The 15,619-nt window shown below is 46.1% G+C and overlaps 1 protein-coding gene across 2 annotated transcripts in view; it reads right to left on the bottom strand.

Moving 5' to 3' along the window:
* The window catches only part of luzp1 (leucine zipper protein 1), a 153,832-nt gene extending 151,134 nt beyond the window's left edge, over positions 1–2,698 (bottom strand). The window contains exon 1 of one of the 2 annotated variants that reach the window (XM_072548112.1): positions 2,677–2,698. The gene's annotated coding sequence lies outside the window, so the exon portion shown is untranslated. Of the gene's footprint in view, positions 1–1,654; positions 2,469–2,676 lie in introns of those variants that run through there. The other variant, XM_072548110.1, reaches the window with a different exon arrangement.
* Positions 2,699–15,619: the final 12,921 nt, after the last annotated feature.

Here is a 15,619-nt window from a genome sequence, read left to right on the forward strand (position 1 = left end):
TTTTCCCTTCTCTATTCTGCATGATTGAGCAGTTCCTCTGCAGAGGCAGCATCACAGCACAATGTGACTATGACTGCAAAAGCTCACAGCTGATCAGAAAAAAAAACAGAAACACAGTGATCATAAATCTCAGCGTAGCCCTGAGATCCCACCGCTCTGACCTCCCCCCACGTGACTCCTTCAGGTGCAGGACTGATGAGATAGTTCATTTCTAGAATGTTAACAGTAAGGATTACTTCACTCTTTATGAAACACAAGAATTATGACAACTTCCTCTGCCACTGTTGGCGTGACGAGTTGCTCGATCATGAGAGACGATCTGTGAGCTCCCTCCTTGATTAAAGCAGACACCCTGGCGATAGCTGCAGAGCCATACTATCAAACAGCACAGCTTCCCAGCTGCTGAGCTGACTCAAGAGACTCCATTTACTGCAGTATCCTTTCCACAGCTATTCCATCCTCTCCCTCTCACTCTCTTTCACTCCTGCAATCCTGTCCTCTCTCTGTCTTACTCTCCTCCTCTACCCTACTTTCTCCTCTTTCTTCCGTCCTATCCCATTCTATCTGTCTTGTGATCCCTCTCTCTGCTCTCTCTCTCTCTCCTGCTCTTTGAGGAGTTATCACTAAAGGGATTGCCTTCTGAAAAATGAAGGCCGAGGGGTAACCTAATTAGGGATTTTTTTTTAATTTCGAAAGCTCTGGATAAAATGGATACTGAGAGATGTTTCCTCTTGTAGTGAAGAGCGAAAGTGAAGGCCATCAATATAAGATAGTCACCAAGAAATCCAACTGGGAGTTCAGAACATCTTTACCAAAAGAATGGTGAGAATGTGGAGTGTGCGACCACAGGGAGTGGTTGGAGTGAGTAATAGAGCCGAATTTCAGGAAATGCGAGTGTAGGCTTTGAGGGAAGAGGGAACAGAGGGCTATGATCGAGGTTTCCATGAAGAAGAGGCGGAGGTGACACAATTGGGACATACACACTAGCATGGGTTGTTGGGCTGAATGGCCTGGGCATCCTATGTAACTGATACATCCTGCTGCTCTCTCTCTCTCCTTCTGCTCTGTCCTCTCCCTCTTTCCTGCTCTCTCTCTCCTTCTGCTCTCTATTTGTCCTTTTCCCTCTATATATCCTGCCCTCTCACTCTCCCCTCTCTGTCCTCCTCTTCTCTGTTCTGTTCTCTATCCTCTCTCTCTCCATCCTGTTCTTTTTCCCTCTCTTTCCTGGTTGCCGTAACTCTCACTGTTCTCTTTCGTTATCTCCTAATCTCTCTCTCTCTCTCCATCCTGGTCTCTCTCTGTCGTATTCTGTCTCTATTCTCTCTCGTTCTGATCTCTCACTCTGTAAATCCAGGTCTCTCTCTCTCTCTCTATGTCCCGATCTCTGTCTCTCTGGTTTATCGCTCACTCTCTGTATATCCTGATCTTATTCTCTACCTGTCTCTCCCTCTGTATCCTGTTCTCTGTGTGTGTGTGTGTGTGTGTGTCCTGTTCTCTGTCTGCCTGCTTCTCTCTCTCTCTCTCTCTGTGTGCGCCAATACAGAAAGGGCAAGGTCGAAACCCCCTTCCTGCTTTGGGAACACTCACGCATTCGCGAGTCCTAACAGCCAACGGCGGACCGATGGGAAGTAAGTGGAAAGCCACGTTCTCTTACCTTGCCTTCTGAACAGAAGTGTAGAGTCCAAGGGGCAGCAGGGCTGCGGGTAAAACTCCCTGTGGCTTGAGCAGTGTACAGATCCTGCTATAGCCCCTAGACCACCCTAAAGTGCCCCTTCCCCTGCTCTGGCAGGGCTTTGATCGCTACATTCTTTGCCCCCAGCACCACTCCTCCCAGCCGGCCCAAAGTAAAGTGTTTTAACAATGAAAGGTGGGATTGCCGTGAACAGTGCCGGCCTCCTGAAGCAGTGATGTCATTTCATGGCCATATTTGGTGCAGAAACTGATTCCCTCTCTCTCTCTCAGGGAAGGAGGAGCCTGAACAGCTTCTGAAACCACTCCGAGCTGGAATCCAGACTGAAGTAACGTTTCAAGTCTCAGCCAATTCCAACAGGAAGCAAATCGAGTGCTGCTGGAGGGAGGGGGAGGGGACTGTGATCCACTTCTCACGCCATTGTTTCTGCAACACTTTTAAGTCATTGCAGTTCCCTTCCAGACATCCATCACCCCCTCCTCTCCTCTCCAGCAACACTGAGGAACCTCATTCATTCCAGCAGCGTTTCATGTTAAAGTCACAGGCGCATCTCAAGCTGCAACAACTTTTCAGGGTGACCGATTGCCCTGATGTACACTCGGGTCGACAGAGAAGCTTCTGCTAACCCAGTGTCACTGCCCCGCACCTTAATGCTCCACTAGTATTCAGTCAGGCTGCTGTTGGTTAACCGAACGCAGTCCAACGCCTCTATCCAGCCCACAGAACTTACACAAAGGCTGGGACTCTTCAAAAGTCCTTACGACCGGTAGAATTCGCCTAATCCCCTAGGGATCACAGTCTGCTGCTGTAGATCCTAACAGTAAACACACCCCCCTAAATAAAATAAGAACCAACGCAGGCACGAAAGTGACTGGGATTGAGAAAACCAGCAACATTGTCAACAATGAGCCCAATTCCTTTGCGCTCACTTTTGCAGATTGTATTGAAATGACTTGCTTTAAGTTAACATAAAATATCTGCTATACCTTGAGATTCACTTTTACAGTCGTGTACAGTTCCCGTCCAACTTTCTCTCCCCCTCCAAACTTATACCCCATTCCACCTAGGAATGATGGGAATCAGGTCATATAAGTGCCAAGTCACCACCCCCCACACACACACACCAACTAAATGAGCTACTTTTCTGGGGTAAATGCATGTGGTGACTTTCAGCCAACTCTTTGACTGTGAAGGCATCACATCACAGTCATGTCGGACCCTCTGATGACAGACTCGACCCTCGCCCTCTTACTGCATTGTGGCCAGCAGCTGTTCAGACTTGCCTAACCTTCCTTTCCCCCTCTCTTCACCTCTAACCCTGTGACGTTAGGCCAGGTTGGTGTGGTGCCTGTACCACGCTGCGTTACACTGAATGCTGCAGTCATTCACGGGGCGGGGAAGAGCTACACAAAACAATTTCAAGGCACTTCCTATTTAACAGCAATCTTGATCGATCCCCTCGTTATGCTCTTCATCCAATCACAGTCTTTTTCCCAAGTTTATACTTTATTCAAAACATTGTCAAGAGCAGACGGTATAACATTCCATACAATCCTACTTGCTTCAGTCCAGCATGTGGCACTATCGTTATAAGTTATCTTTACAATTTGCATTTCATGTCAAACATACAGCCTGAGGGTATTTTTTACGTATGTTCCAGCCCCTCACTGTGCTATGGCAACAGGGCCTTCCACTCTGATCTTAACCCATTGTTTAAAATGCTGTTGGCTGACGGTAGATGATTGGTTTACACAATGGGAGTGTTAGCTAGAGAAGAAAAGTTGCTTGTTTGCAGTCAGTGGAATGCTAATAGTGTTAAAAGTACCTCAACATTTAAAAGAGTACAAATGCTTACAATATGACATTTCTTTCCCCTTTCGTAGTAAAGATTAGTGTCAGACCACAATTAAACTAGCATCTCCTGGTATGTCCTTTTACACGAGCACTGCACTTCCTTTTATGCTGACAATTCCTTTCATCATACAATCACAGAGCTGTTATGACGCAGAAGAAGGCCATTGTGCCTGCACTGGCTCTTCAAGCAAGCATCATTACCCAGGGCCAATTTCCTGCCTTTTCCCCAATCCCTTGCACACATTTCCAGGCAGTGTGTTCCATACCTTAAGTTAAGAAATCACACAACACCAGGTTATAGTCCATCAGGTTTATTTGGAAGCATTAGCTTTCAGAGCGCTGCTCCTTCATCAGGTGATTGTGGAGAATAGCACTGTAAGACACAGAATTATTGCAGAAGTTTACAGTGGGATGTAACTTAAATTATATATTGAAAAAGACCTGGATTGTTTGTTAAGTCTCTGATCATTTAGAATGACCATATTGGTTTCAGTTCTTTCATATGTAAATCACAAATTTTTTTTTTAAGGTTACATTCTCAAGTGAACTTTAACAACTGATGTCATGTCAGCCCAGATAATGTACGTAAGGTGTGAGCTTCCCTGTGTGAGTCTGTCTGTACCACAATGTCAGATTGATTCTAATCTAAAAAAAAACAGATTTACAGAATCTTACCTGTAAACCTTTGCTATAAATTTTATACCTTACAATCTTATTCTCCACAATCACCTGATGAAAGGGCAACGCTCCAAAAGCTAGTGCTTCCAAATAAACCTGTTGGACTGTAACCTGGTGTTGTGTGATTTTTAACTTTGTACACCCCAGTCCAACACCTGCATCCCCAAATCATCCATACCTTAACAACTTGCTGTGTGAAAACATTTTTTTACTCAGATCACACTTGCTTCCTTTGCATGTCACTTTAAATCTATGCCTTCTAGTTCTTAATAAAAACCCAAAGAACTGTTGTTGCTGGAATTCAGAAACAAGAACAGAAATTGCTGGAAAAGCTCAGCAGTTTGGCAGCATCTGTGGAGAGAAATCAGACTTGATGTTTTAGGGTCCAGTGACCATAGGTTCAGGGTGAGAGGGGAAGATATAAAAGGGACCCAAGGGGCAACTTCTCACACAGAGGGTGGTACATGCATGGAATGAGCTGCCAGAGGAAGTGGTGGAGGCGAGTACAATTGCAACATTTAAAAGACATCTGGATGGGTATATGAATAGGAAGGGTTTGGAGGGATATGGGCCACGTGCTGGCAAATGAGACTAGATTAGCTTGGGACATTGCATGGATGAGTTGGACCGAAGGGTGTGTTTCCATGCTGTACATCTCTATGACTCTACGACCCTTCCACAGAACCAAAGAAGAGTCATTGAACCTGAAACTTTAACTCTGATTTCTCTCCACAGATGCTGCCAGATCTGCTGAGATTTTCCAGCAGTTTCTGTTTTGTTTTTGCTTCTCATTCTCAATCCTTTTACAGGTGGATACAGCTTCTCCATATCTACTCTGTCCAGTCTGCTCATGAGTTTGAAAACCACTATCAAATCACCTCTCAGTTTTATTCTCTCCAAGGAGAACAGTCCCAACTTCTTCAATTCATCCTTAATTTTTATCAAGCTTTACTGCCACTTCCTTATATTTGGATGTATCCTCAAACAATGGGACTTCTTCTAGCCTAATACATCAAACTGATAGAGTCATAGAGATGTACAGCATGGAAACAGACCCTTCAGTCCAACCAGTCCATGCCGACCAGATATCCCAACCCAATCTAGTCCCACTTGCCAGCACCCAGCCTATATCCCTCCAAACCCTTCCTGTTCATATACTCATCCAAATGCCTCTTAAATGTTGCAATTTTACCAGCCTCCACCACATCCTCTGGCAGCTCATTCCATACACGCACCACCCTCTATGTGAAAAAGTTGCCCCTTAGGTCTCTTTTATATCTTTACCCTCTCACCCCAAACCTATGCCCTCTCGTTCTGGACTTCCCGAACCCAGGGAAAAGACTTTGTCTATTTATCCTATCCATGCCCCTCATAATTTTGTAAACCACTATAAGGTCACCCTTCAGCCTCCGACTCTCCAGGGAAAACAGCCCCAGCCTGTTCAGCCTCTCCCAATAGCTCAGATCCTCCAACTCTGGCAACATCCTTGTAAATCTTTTCTGAACCCTTTCAAAATCATGTCTCACAAACTTGATTGAGTTTTTTGATGAAGTAACAAAGAAGATTGATGAGGGCAGAGCAGTAGATGTGATCTATATGGACTTCAGTAAGGTGTTCGACAAGGGTCTCCATGGGAGACTGATTAGCAAGGTTAGATCTCATGGAATACAGGGAGAACTAGCCATTTGGATACAGAACTGGCTCAAAGGTAGAAGACAGAGGGTGGTGGTGGAGGGTTGTTTTTCAGACTGGAGACCAGTGGAGTGCCACAAGGATCGGTGCTGGGTCCTCTACTTTTTGTCATTTACGTAAATGACTTGGTTGCGAGCATAAGAGGTACAGTTAGTAAGTTTGCAGATGACACCAAAATTGGAGGTGTAGTGGACAGCGAAGAGGGTTACCTCAGATTACAACAAGATCTTGACCAGATGGGCCAATGGGCTGAGAAGTGGCAGATGGAGTTTAATTCAGATAAATGCGAGGTGCTTCATTTTGGGAAAGCAAATCTTAGCAGGACTTATGCACTTAATGGTAAGGTCCTAGGGAGTGTTGTTGAACAAAGAGACCTTGGAGTGCAGGTTCATAGCTCCTTGAAAGTGGAGTCATAGGTAGATAGGATTGTGAAGAAGGCGTTTTGTATGCTTTCCTTTATTGGTCAGAGTATTGAGTCCAGGAGTTGGGAGGTCATGTTGCGGCTGTACAGGACATTGGTTAGGCCACTGTTGGAATATTGCGTGCAATTCTGCTCTCCTTCCTATCGGAAAGATGTTGTGAAACTTGAAAGGGTTCAGAAAGGATTTACAAGGATGTTGCCAGGGTTGGAGGATCTGAGCTACAGGGAGAGGCTGAACAGGCTGGGGCTGTTTTCCCTGCAGCATTGGAGGCTGAGGGGTGACCTTATAGAGGTTTACAAAATTGTGAGGGGCATGGATAGGATAAATAGGCAAAGTCTTTTCCCTGGGGTGGGGGAGTCCAGAACTAGAGGGCATAGGTTTAGGGTGAGAGGGGAAAGATATAAAAGAGACCTAAGGGGCAACTTTTTCACATAGAGGGTGGTGGGTTGGGTTGGGATATCTGGTCAGCATGGACAGGTTGGACTGAAGGGTCTGTTTGTATGCTGTACATCTCTATGACTCTATAACATCTTTCCGATAGGAAGGAGACCAGAATTGCAAGCCAAACGTCAGATGAAGCCAAACGTCAACTCAAGGACACCTCTTCCTACTGCCCCCTCGACCATGACCCCACCCCCCATCACCAAACCATCATCTCCCAGACCATACAGAACCTCATCACCTCAGGAGATCTCCCACCCACAGCTTCCAACCTCATAGTCCGGGAACCCCACACTGCCCGGTTCTACCTCCTTCCCAAGATCCACAAGCCTGACCACCCTGGCCGACCCATTGTCTCAGCATGTTCCTGCCCCATTGAGCTCATCTCTACCTACCTCGACACTGTCCTATCCCCCCTAGTCCAGGAACTCCCCACATACGTTCGAGACACCACCCACGCCCTCCACCTCCTCCAAGACTTCCGTTTCCCTGGCCCCCAAAGCCTCATCTTCACCATGGATATCCAATCCCTCTACACCTCCATCCGCCACGACCAGGGCCTCCAAGCCCTCCGTTTTTTCCTCTCCAGACGTCCCAAACAGTACCCTTCCACTGACACTCTCATTCGTTTGGCTGAACTGGTCCTCACCCTTAACAATTTCTCCTTTGAATCCTCCCACTTCCTCCAAACCAAAGGGGTAGCCATGGGCACACGTATGGGCCCCAGCTATGCCTGTCTCTTTGTTGGCTACGTAGAGCAGTTGATCTTCCGTAATTACACCGGCACCACTCCCCACCTCTTCCTCCGCTACATTGATGACTGCATTGGCGCCACCTCGTGCTCCCGCGAGGAGGTTGAGCAATTCATCAACTTCACCAACACATTCCACCCTGACCTTAAATTTACCTGGACCATCTCTGACACCTCCCTCCCCTTCCTGGACCTCTCCATCTCCATTAATGACGACCGACTTGACACTGACATTTTTTACAAACCCACCGACTCCCACAGCTACCTAGATTACACCTCTTCCCACCCTACCTCTTGCAAAAATGCCATCCCGTATTCCCAATTCCTTCGCCTCCACCGGATCTGTTCCCAGGAGGACCAGTTCCACCACAGAACACACCAGATGGCCTCCTTCTTTAGAGACCGCAAATTCCCTTCCCACGTGGTTAAAGATGCCCTCCAATGCATCTCATCCACATCCCGCACCTCCGTCCTCAGACCCCACCCCTCCAACCGTAACAAGGACAGAACGCCCCTGGTGCTCACCTTCCACCCTACAAACCTTTGCATAAACAAAATCATCCACCGACATTTCCGCCACCTCCAAACAGACCCCACTACCAGGGATATATTTCCCTCTCCACCCCTTTCCGCCTTCCGCAAAGACCGTTCCCTCCGTGACTACCTGGTCAGGTCCACGCCCCCAAACGACCCACCCTCCAATCCTGGCACTTTCCCCTGCCACCGCAGGAACTGTAAAACCTGTGCCCACACCTCCTCCCTCACCTCTATCCAAGGCCCTAAAGGAGCCTTCCACATCCATCAAAGTTTTACCTGCACATCCACTAATATCATTTATTGTATCCATTGCTCCCGATGCGGTCTCCTCTACATTGGGGAGACTGGGCACCTCCTAGCAAAGCGCTTTAGGGAACATCTCCGGGACACCCGCACCAATCAACCAAACCGCCCCGTGGCCCAAGATTTCAACTCTCCCTCCCACTCTGCCGAGGACATGGAGGTCGTGGGCCTCCTTCACCGCTGCTCCCTCACCACCAGACGCCTGGAGGAAGAACATCTCATCTTCCGCCTCAGAACACTTCAACCCCAGGGCATCAATGTGGACTTCAACAGTTTCCTCACTTCCCCTTCCCCCACCTCACCCTAGTTCTAAACTTCCAGCTCAGTAACTGTCCCCTTGACCTGCCCGGACTTGTCCTACCTGCCTATCTTCTTTTCCACCTATCCACTCCACCCTCTCCTCCTTGACCTATCACCTTCATCCCCTCCCCCACTCACCCATTGTACTCTATGCTGCTTTCTCCCCACCCCCACCCTCCTCTAGCTTATCACTCCACGCTTCAGGCTCACTGCCTTTATTCCTGATGAAGGGCTTTTGCCTGAAACGTTGATTTCGAAGCTATTTGGATGCTGCCTGAACTGCTGTGCTCTTCCAGCACCACTAATCCAGAATCTGGTTTCCAGCATCTGCAGTCATTGTTTTTACCGGTCTGTAGTTGCCTGGCTTGTCTTTACCGCCCTTCTTAAACAGTGGCACCACGTTTGCCAACCTCCAGTCTTCCGGCACCTCACCTGTGACTATCGATGACACAAATATCTCAGTAAGAGGCCCAGCAATCACTTCTCTGGCTTCCCACAGAGTTCTAGGGTACACCTGATCAGGTCCTGGGGATTTATCCACTTTTAACGGTTTCAAGACATCCAGCACTTCCTCCTCTGTAATCGGGACATTTTGCAAGATGTCACCATCTATTTCCCTCCAGTCTATATCTTCCATATCCTTTTCCACAGTAAATACTGATGCGAAATATTGATTTAATATCTCCCCCATTTTCTGTGGTTCCACACAAAGGCCACCTTGCTGATCTTTGAGGGGCCCTATTCTCTCCCTAGTTACCCTTTTGTTCTTAATATATTTGTAAAAACTCTTTGGATTCTCCTTAATTCTATTTGCCAAAGCTATCCCATGTACCCGTTTTGCCCTCCTGATTTCCCGCTTAAGTATACTCCTACTTCCTTTATACTCTTCTAAGAGTTCACTCGATCTATCCTGTCTATACCTGACATATGCTTCCTTCTTTTTCTTAACCAATGTAATAATGTAGTAAAATTGCGGTGAGTACAATTTGGATGGCACAAAAATCGGATTGTGTTGAAGTTGTCAGCTGTTCTTACCAGCAGAATAACAATCCAAAAAAGCGATGTGACAAACCGAAATTCCAAAGTGGTAACTACACAAGAGCTGAGCTTGGTTGGCTTGGAAATCCCAGCAGAGACAATCAGTCCAGACATCCAATGGGAGGTGGGTAATACAGTAACAGGTGAGGCAATTGTAGATGTGGCTCATTCTTCAAAGGAGGAGGTTGATGGTAGTATCAAGGGCTATTGCAGGCCACAGCCCAACATAGACAGGATGCAGAGTTGGCCTGACAAATGGCAAATGGAGTTCAACCTGGATAAATGCGAAGTGATGCATTTTGGAAGGTCGAACTCGAATGCTGAATATAGGATTAAAGACAGATTCTTGGCAGTCTGGAGGAACAGGGGGAACTTGGTGTTCAAGTACACAGATCCCTCCAAGTTGTCACCCATGTGGATAGGGTTGTTAAGAAAGCATATGGTGTTTTGGCTTTCATTAACAGGAGGATTGAGTTTAAGAGCTGTGAGGTTTTGCTACAGCCCTACAAGTCCCTGGTGAGGCCACACTTGGAATATTGTGTCCAGTTCTGGTTGCCCTACTATAGGAAAGATACAGAGGCTTTGGAGAGGGTGCAAAGAAGGTTTACCAGGATGCTGCCTGGACTGGAGGGCTTGCCTTATGAAGAAAGATTGAATTACCTTGGTCTTTTTTCTCTGGAGAGAAGGACGAAGAGAGGTGACCTGATCGAGGTGTACAAGATAATGAGAGGAATAGATAGACTCAATAGCTAGAGACTTTTCCCCAGGGCAGGATTGACTGGCATGAGGGGTCATAGTTTTAAGATATTAGGAGGAAGGCATAGAGGGGATGTCAGAGGAAGGTTCTTTACGCAGAGAGTTGTGAATGCATGGAATTTGTTGCCAGTAGTGGTGGTGGAAGCAGAGTCATTAGGGACGTTTAAGCGCCTGCTGAACATGCATATGGATAGCAGTGAGTCGAGGGGTGCATAGGTTAAGTTATTTTACTTTACATTAGGATTAATCCTTGGCACAACAGCGTGGGCCAAAAGGCCTGTTCTGTGCTGTACTTTTCTATGTTCTAATGTTCTAGGTTCTATGATGACTCTGAAGACCCTAATGACTGCCTTCCCACCACCCCCCCCCCCCACTGCGCCCCCCCCAACTTGCCTGTTTCTCTCCTAAAGCAGTGAAGCTGATAGAGGATGCGGACCGGCACAACATGGAAACATGTTTGACTGCATAGGCAGCACGCTGAGCAGAAAACAATTACTGGATTTTTTTTTTGGGGTTGACTCCCACCACTTTCTCAATGCCTTTTAGAAGGTGTGAAGAAATTCATTAATTCCATTATTCACATATTTACTGCTTTCCTGTATTTTCATTTTGGGATATTTGTTGCCATACAGTGTGTTTATAGGCAAATCGGGTTACAAAAAGGCCTCCTCAGTTATCTTGAAAACCCACTCAACACAAATTTGTGCTGGACATCTCCCCCCCCCGCCCCAAGGAAGTAACTCATCAAGAGTTTATTGTGTGGTGTCATCCACAGTGCAGAATGTTGAACATTTACCTCTGAGTTGGGAAGGTTGTAGGTTCAAGTTCCTGACCAGGACTTGAGCACAAATAAAGTCAAAACTGACACTTCCCTGTTGCTCTGAGAGATGGTGTCTCATGCGTAAAACGCTCAGCCAGGAGTCATGCATCCAAATCATCACTTTCCTCAGCCTAGGATCAGGATCTTCTCCCCTCCCAGGCTCTTGTCCCCTGGAAAAGCCAAACTTGCTGACTCTTGGATGGAGAGCTAGCCAGGGCCAAAAGACACATAAGGAGTGGAGGTAAAACTCCATCTATCCCGATTCAGACATGAAACACCAGCTGAACGCTTATGCAAGTCACCCTGGAAATTTCGCTGGAGAGGCATTAAAATCAGAATGGAGCTTCAAATAGATTTCCAAATCTCAATGGAATTGGGAGGGAAGAATACGGGTGAGAAAAAGGAGGAGACATACGGAAGGAAAGATTGAAATCAGAGTTTTCTTTTTCCTCAGAAGAGGATGTGACAATAATACTGAAAGGGACAGGGTTGACCAAAGGAAAGCACAGGGGCCAGAAAGGAAAAGTCAGATGTTCAGCGTACTGAAGGAAATGGTATGGTGAAGCAGCCAAGTGCACAACCCTCTCACGAACTCCCTAGTGCAGAATCATAGGCACTTCATTAACAGTCACCCAGGTTTAGGGGATAGATGTATCTGGATACCTATTTGCCACATTAGGTTTCTATTCCCTTTAACTATGGCCCTCACTTCTGCTTTATTAAAGGTAGCTAATGGGTTGAGTTGGCCAACCACTTCACCTCCCCCTCCCACTCTGTCAGGGACATGCAAGTCCTGGGCCGCCTCCACCAACAAATCCAAGCCACCTGACAACTGGAGGAAGAACACATCATCTTCCACCTTGGAACCCTCCAACTACACGGCATCAATGTCAACTTCACCAGTTTCCTTATCTCCACACCGCCCCACCTCATCCCGGATCTAACCCTGCAACTCGGCACCGCCCGCAAACTGTCCCACCTGTCCATCTTCTTTCCTGCTCATCTGCTCCACCCTCCTCTCCGACCTATCACCGTGACCCCCCACCTGCATCTACCTATCACCTTCCCAGCTACCTTACCCTCATACCCACCCTCCTATTTATCTCTCAGCTCCCGTAACTCCACCCGCCACCTCCCTGATGAGGGGCTTATCCTGAAACATAGACTCTCCTGCTCCTCGAATGCTGCCTGACCTGCTGTGCTTTTCCAGTGCCACACTTTTTGCCTTTAAGTGTAAACCAGAGCTGACTGAGAGAAGACGATGCCTGTTGGACTTACTATTTAAAGACTGAGTTTTTGTGGCAAAGTAATGGTGTCACTACGTCCAGGTTGGAAGGTTCATACTCAAGACCCACCTGCCCCAGAGATGATCCATAACATGTCTGAACAGTTTGATCTTTTAAAAGAGGCTTAGGGTGAGAAGGGCAAGATTTAAAAGGGACCTAAGGGACAACTTTTTCAGAGGGTGGTGTGTATATGGAATGAGCTGCCAGAGGAAGTGGTGGAGGCTGGTACAATTACAACATTTAAAAGGCATCTGGATGGGTAGATGAATAGGATGGGTTTAGAGGGATATGGGCCAAGTGCTGGTAAATGGGACTAGAGTAATTTACAATATCTGGCCAGCATGGACGAGTAGAACTGAAGGGTCTGTTTCTGTGCTGTACGTTTCTAATCAGATGGGTCTATCTAAAATGTCCACAGTGCAGAGGGGATCATAATTCCTACCTCCCTGTCATGTTATGTGCATGCTCATGTGTCCTTAGAGTGGAAGATATGGTACCTGGCAGCAGCTTTGAAGTCCTGTGGGAGAGGTGAGTGCAGGCTGGGCTTTGTTGCATCATCACTGCCTCAAAAACCATTTTGGTTTAGCGCCCTTCTCTCTTTTCGGTTTTTGATGTTTGGTTCTTGTCACACTATCGCTGGTGGACAGTGCTTGTTATTTGGTGATTTGAAGGTTGGATTTAACTACCAAACAAACCAAGGGCTGGGTTCTTCACTAGTTGGGCTTGGCCTCTGGACCAGGAAAGGGTTGGGAAGGGAAAGGTGGAAGCTGGTGTTTGTGCTAAACTTACAAGAAAACCCTTGTCAATCTCTGTCTTTTGCTGCAGCTCCAACCTATGGACATCCGTCTGTAAAGAAATACCAGCAACTCAGTCTAAGGACAGTTAAAGATGACAATAAATACTGGCCTTGATGGTGACCCCCACATCTCCTGAAAAGATAAAGCTACATCAGCAAACAGGAGGCATTGAATGAAAATAATTGGCTGCATGATCAGGGGGAGACTGATCACATGTTGGGCAGTAAAGCTATCAAACTCACTGTACAAGATGGCAAAACACTCTCTGCATATAAAAAGTACTCAAAGCTTTATAACTGCAATGTTACTAGCTCAGAGCAAGAATGTGTGATTAGGTTGTATGTTTTTGATCAGAATAATGGGCTGAAAGCACTTCCACTGGGCTGTAAACTTTCTATGTTTCTACTGACTCCTGTTATTTTAAAATTTGTCTCTCTTGCCAATTTCCACTGCCGCCACTGGCTTCCTCCTTGACCCTATATCTGGACCTACAAATAATCACCCATAGCTCCTATGAGATTAGCATCACTTCTTAACTTGGAAGATAATGTGAACGTATCGACTTTAAGTAGGCAAAAGTGAGGACTGCAGATGCTGGAGATCAGAGTCTAGATTAGAGTGGTGCTGGAAAAGCTCAGCAGGTCAGGCAGCATCTGAGAAGCAGGAAAAGCGATGTTTCAGGCAAAAGCCCTTCATCAGAAAGCCATTCTGATGAAGGGCTTTTGCCCGAAACATCTATTTTCCTGCTTATCGGATGCTGTCTGACCTGCTGAGCTTTTCCAGCACCACTCTAATCTAGACCCCAACATTAAACTTTAAACTGACTGTTCCAATAGTTCAAATACTGCAACTAGAAATATGAAATTACTGATGATTTCCCTTTCAGCATCACATGCAAATTTTGTGCTTTCAATGTTATCACAGCTTGTGATTGAAGTCTTGGCTTTGTAACTAACCTCCTATCTTCGTGGCCTTGACCAGCTCTATAACTGTCTAGGAACTCTGCATCTTCAAATTCTAGCCTCTTGTATGTAAATCATTTCTTTCAAATCCTTATGTCAGTGGTTGCACTCTCTCAGCCATCTGGACCCTGAAGATGTTGAATATCTCTCACACCTAAGCTGTTCCTTCCCAACTTTTCTCCTTTAGGGCGATTTTAGACCTATCTCTTTGACCAAGCGCTTGGTTACCTGTTGTAACACAGTGACAATTTTATTTTGTAACGCTCCTTGGAAATTCCTTGTGATATGTCACTACATTGCAGGCAAAATACAAATGCAAATTATTATACTTTTAGCATACTTTCTTTATAAGGTATTAATACTTGGTTAGATAAAAATGTAAAATTTGAAGGGAATGGTCTATTACAGATAAAGGCCCTTCCATCAAAGAACTTAAATCGAAATCCTTAAGCTGTCAACATGGAAGATCAGACAGAAAAATTACATTCTGCAGACAATTTCCATGCTTCTGTCAACAGAAAGCAGTCAAGCAGAAGGAATTACATTCCACAAAATAACAGAAATCAAAATCTGCTTCTGTCAATGGGATGTAGTTGGAAGGAGAAGGATTAAACATTTACATTCAGACTTAAATCAACATGCAGACAAGACAAAGCTACAGTGGTTATCCAGGAGATCCTATTTCGAGTCAAACATTTTTCCCTTAATGCAGCAAAATTATCACGTCTCCAAAACGTCTCTGAAAGCTTTCTCTATCGTGAATTCCTTACTGCAAAAGGAACCATGGTAGGCAAACACTACAGCTACTGTACTTATTTCAAAATCCCTCAAACAGCGAAGGATTGCCCAGGACGGAAAAACTCTAATGCGCCTCATGTGGTTAGTCCATTGGCCAGGAAATGTCATGATCCCACAGTAGTCAAGAGTGTGGTGCTGGAAAAGCACAGCAGGCCAGGCAGCATCTGAGGAGTCTGGCCTGCTGTGCTTTTCCAGCACCACTCTCTCGACTCTGATCTCCAGCATGCAATCTTTATTTCCTCCTATTATCCCACAGTACCCTCTACTCAGGTCTCAAATATTTCTCCATGTATACTGACTGTCCATGGAACCAGTAGGTTCAATCATATATACTCTTTTCCTTGTCCATTTCATACATGTATGTCAGGAGAAACACAATTATACCCTTAGCTGTTGGCTGGTTTGTCATAGACATGTGCCTCTGCCTCTGCAGTAAGTGCCTTTATGTGCAATCTATGGCAACCTTTAAGCATGCCTTACTCATTACAATACAC

This window comes from Chiloscyllium punctatum, chromosome 27 (assembly GCF_047496795.1).
Source record: "Chiloscyllium punctatum isolate Juve2018m chromosome 27, sChiPun1.3, whole genome shotgun sequence".
Taxonomy (NCBI): Eukaryota; Metazoa; Chordata; class Chondrichthyes; order Orectolobiformes; family Hemiscylliidae; genus Chiloscyllium; species Chiloscyllium punctatum.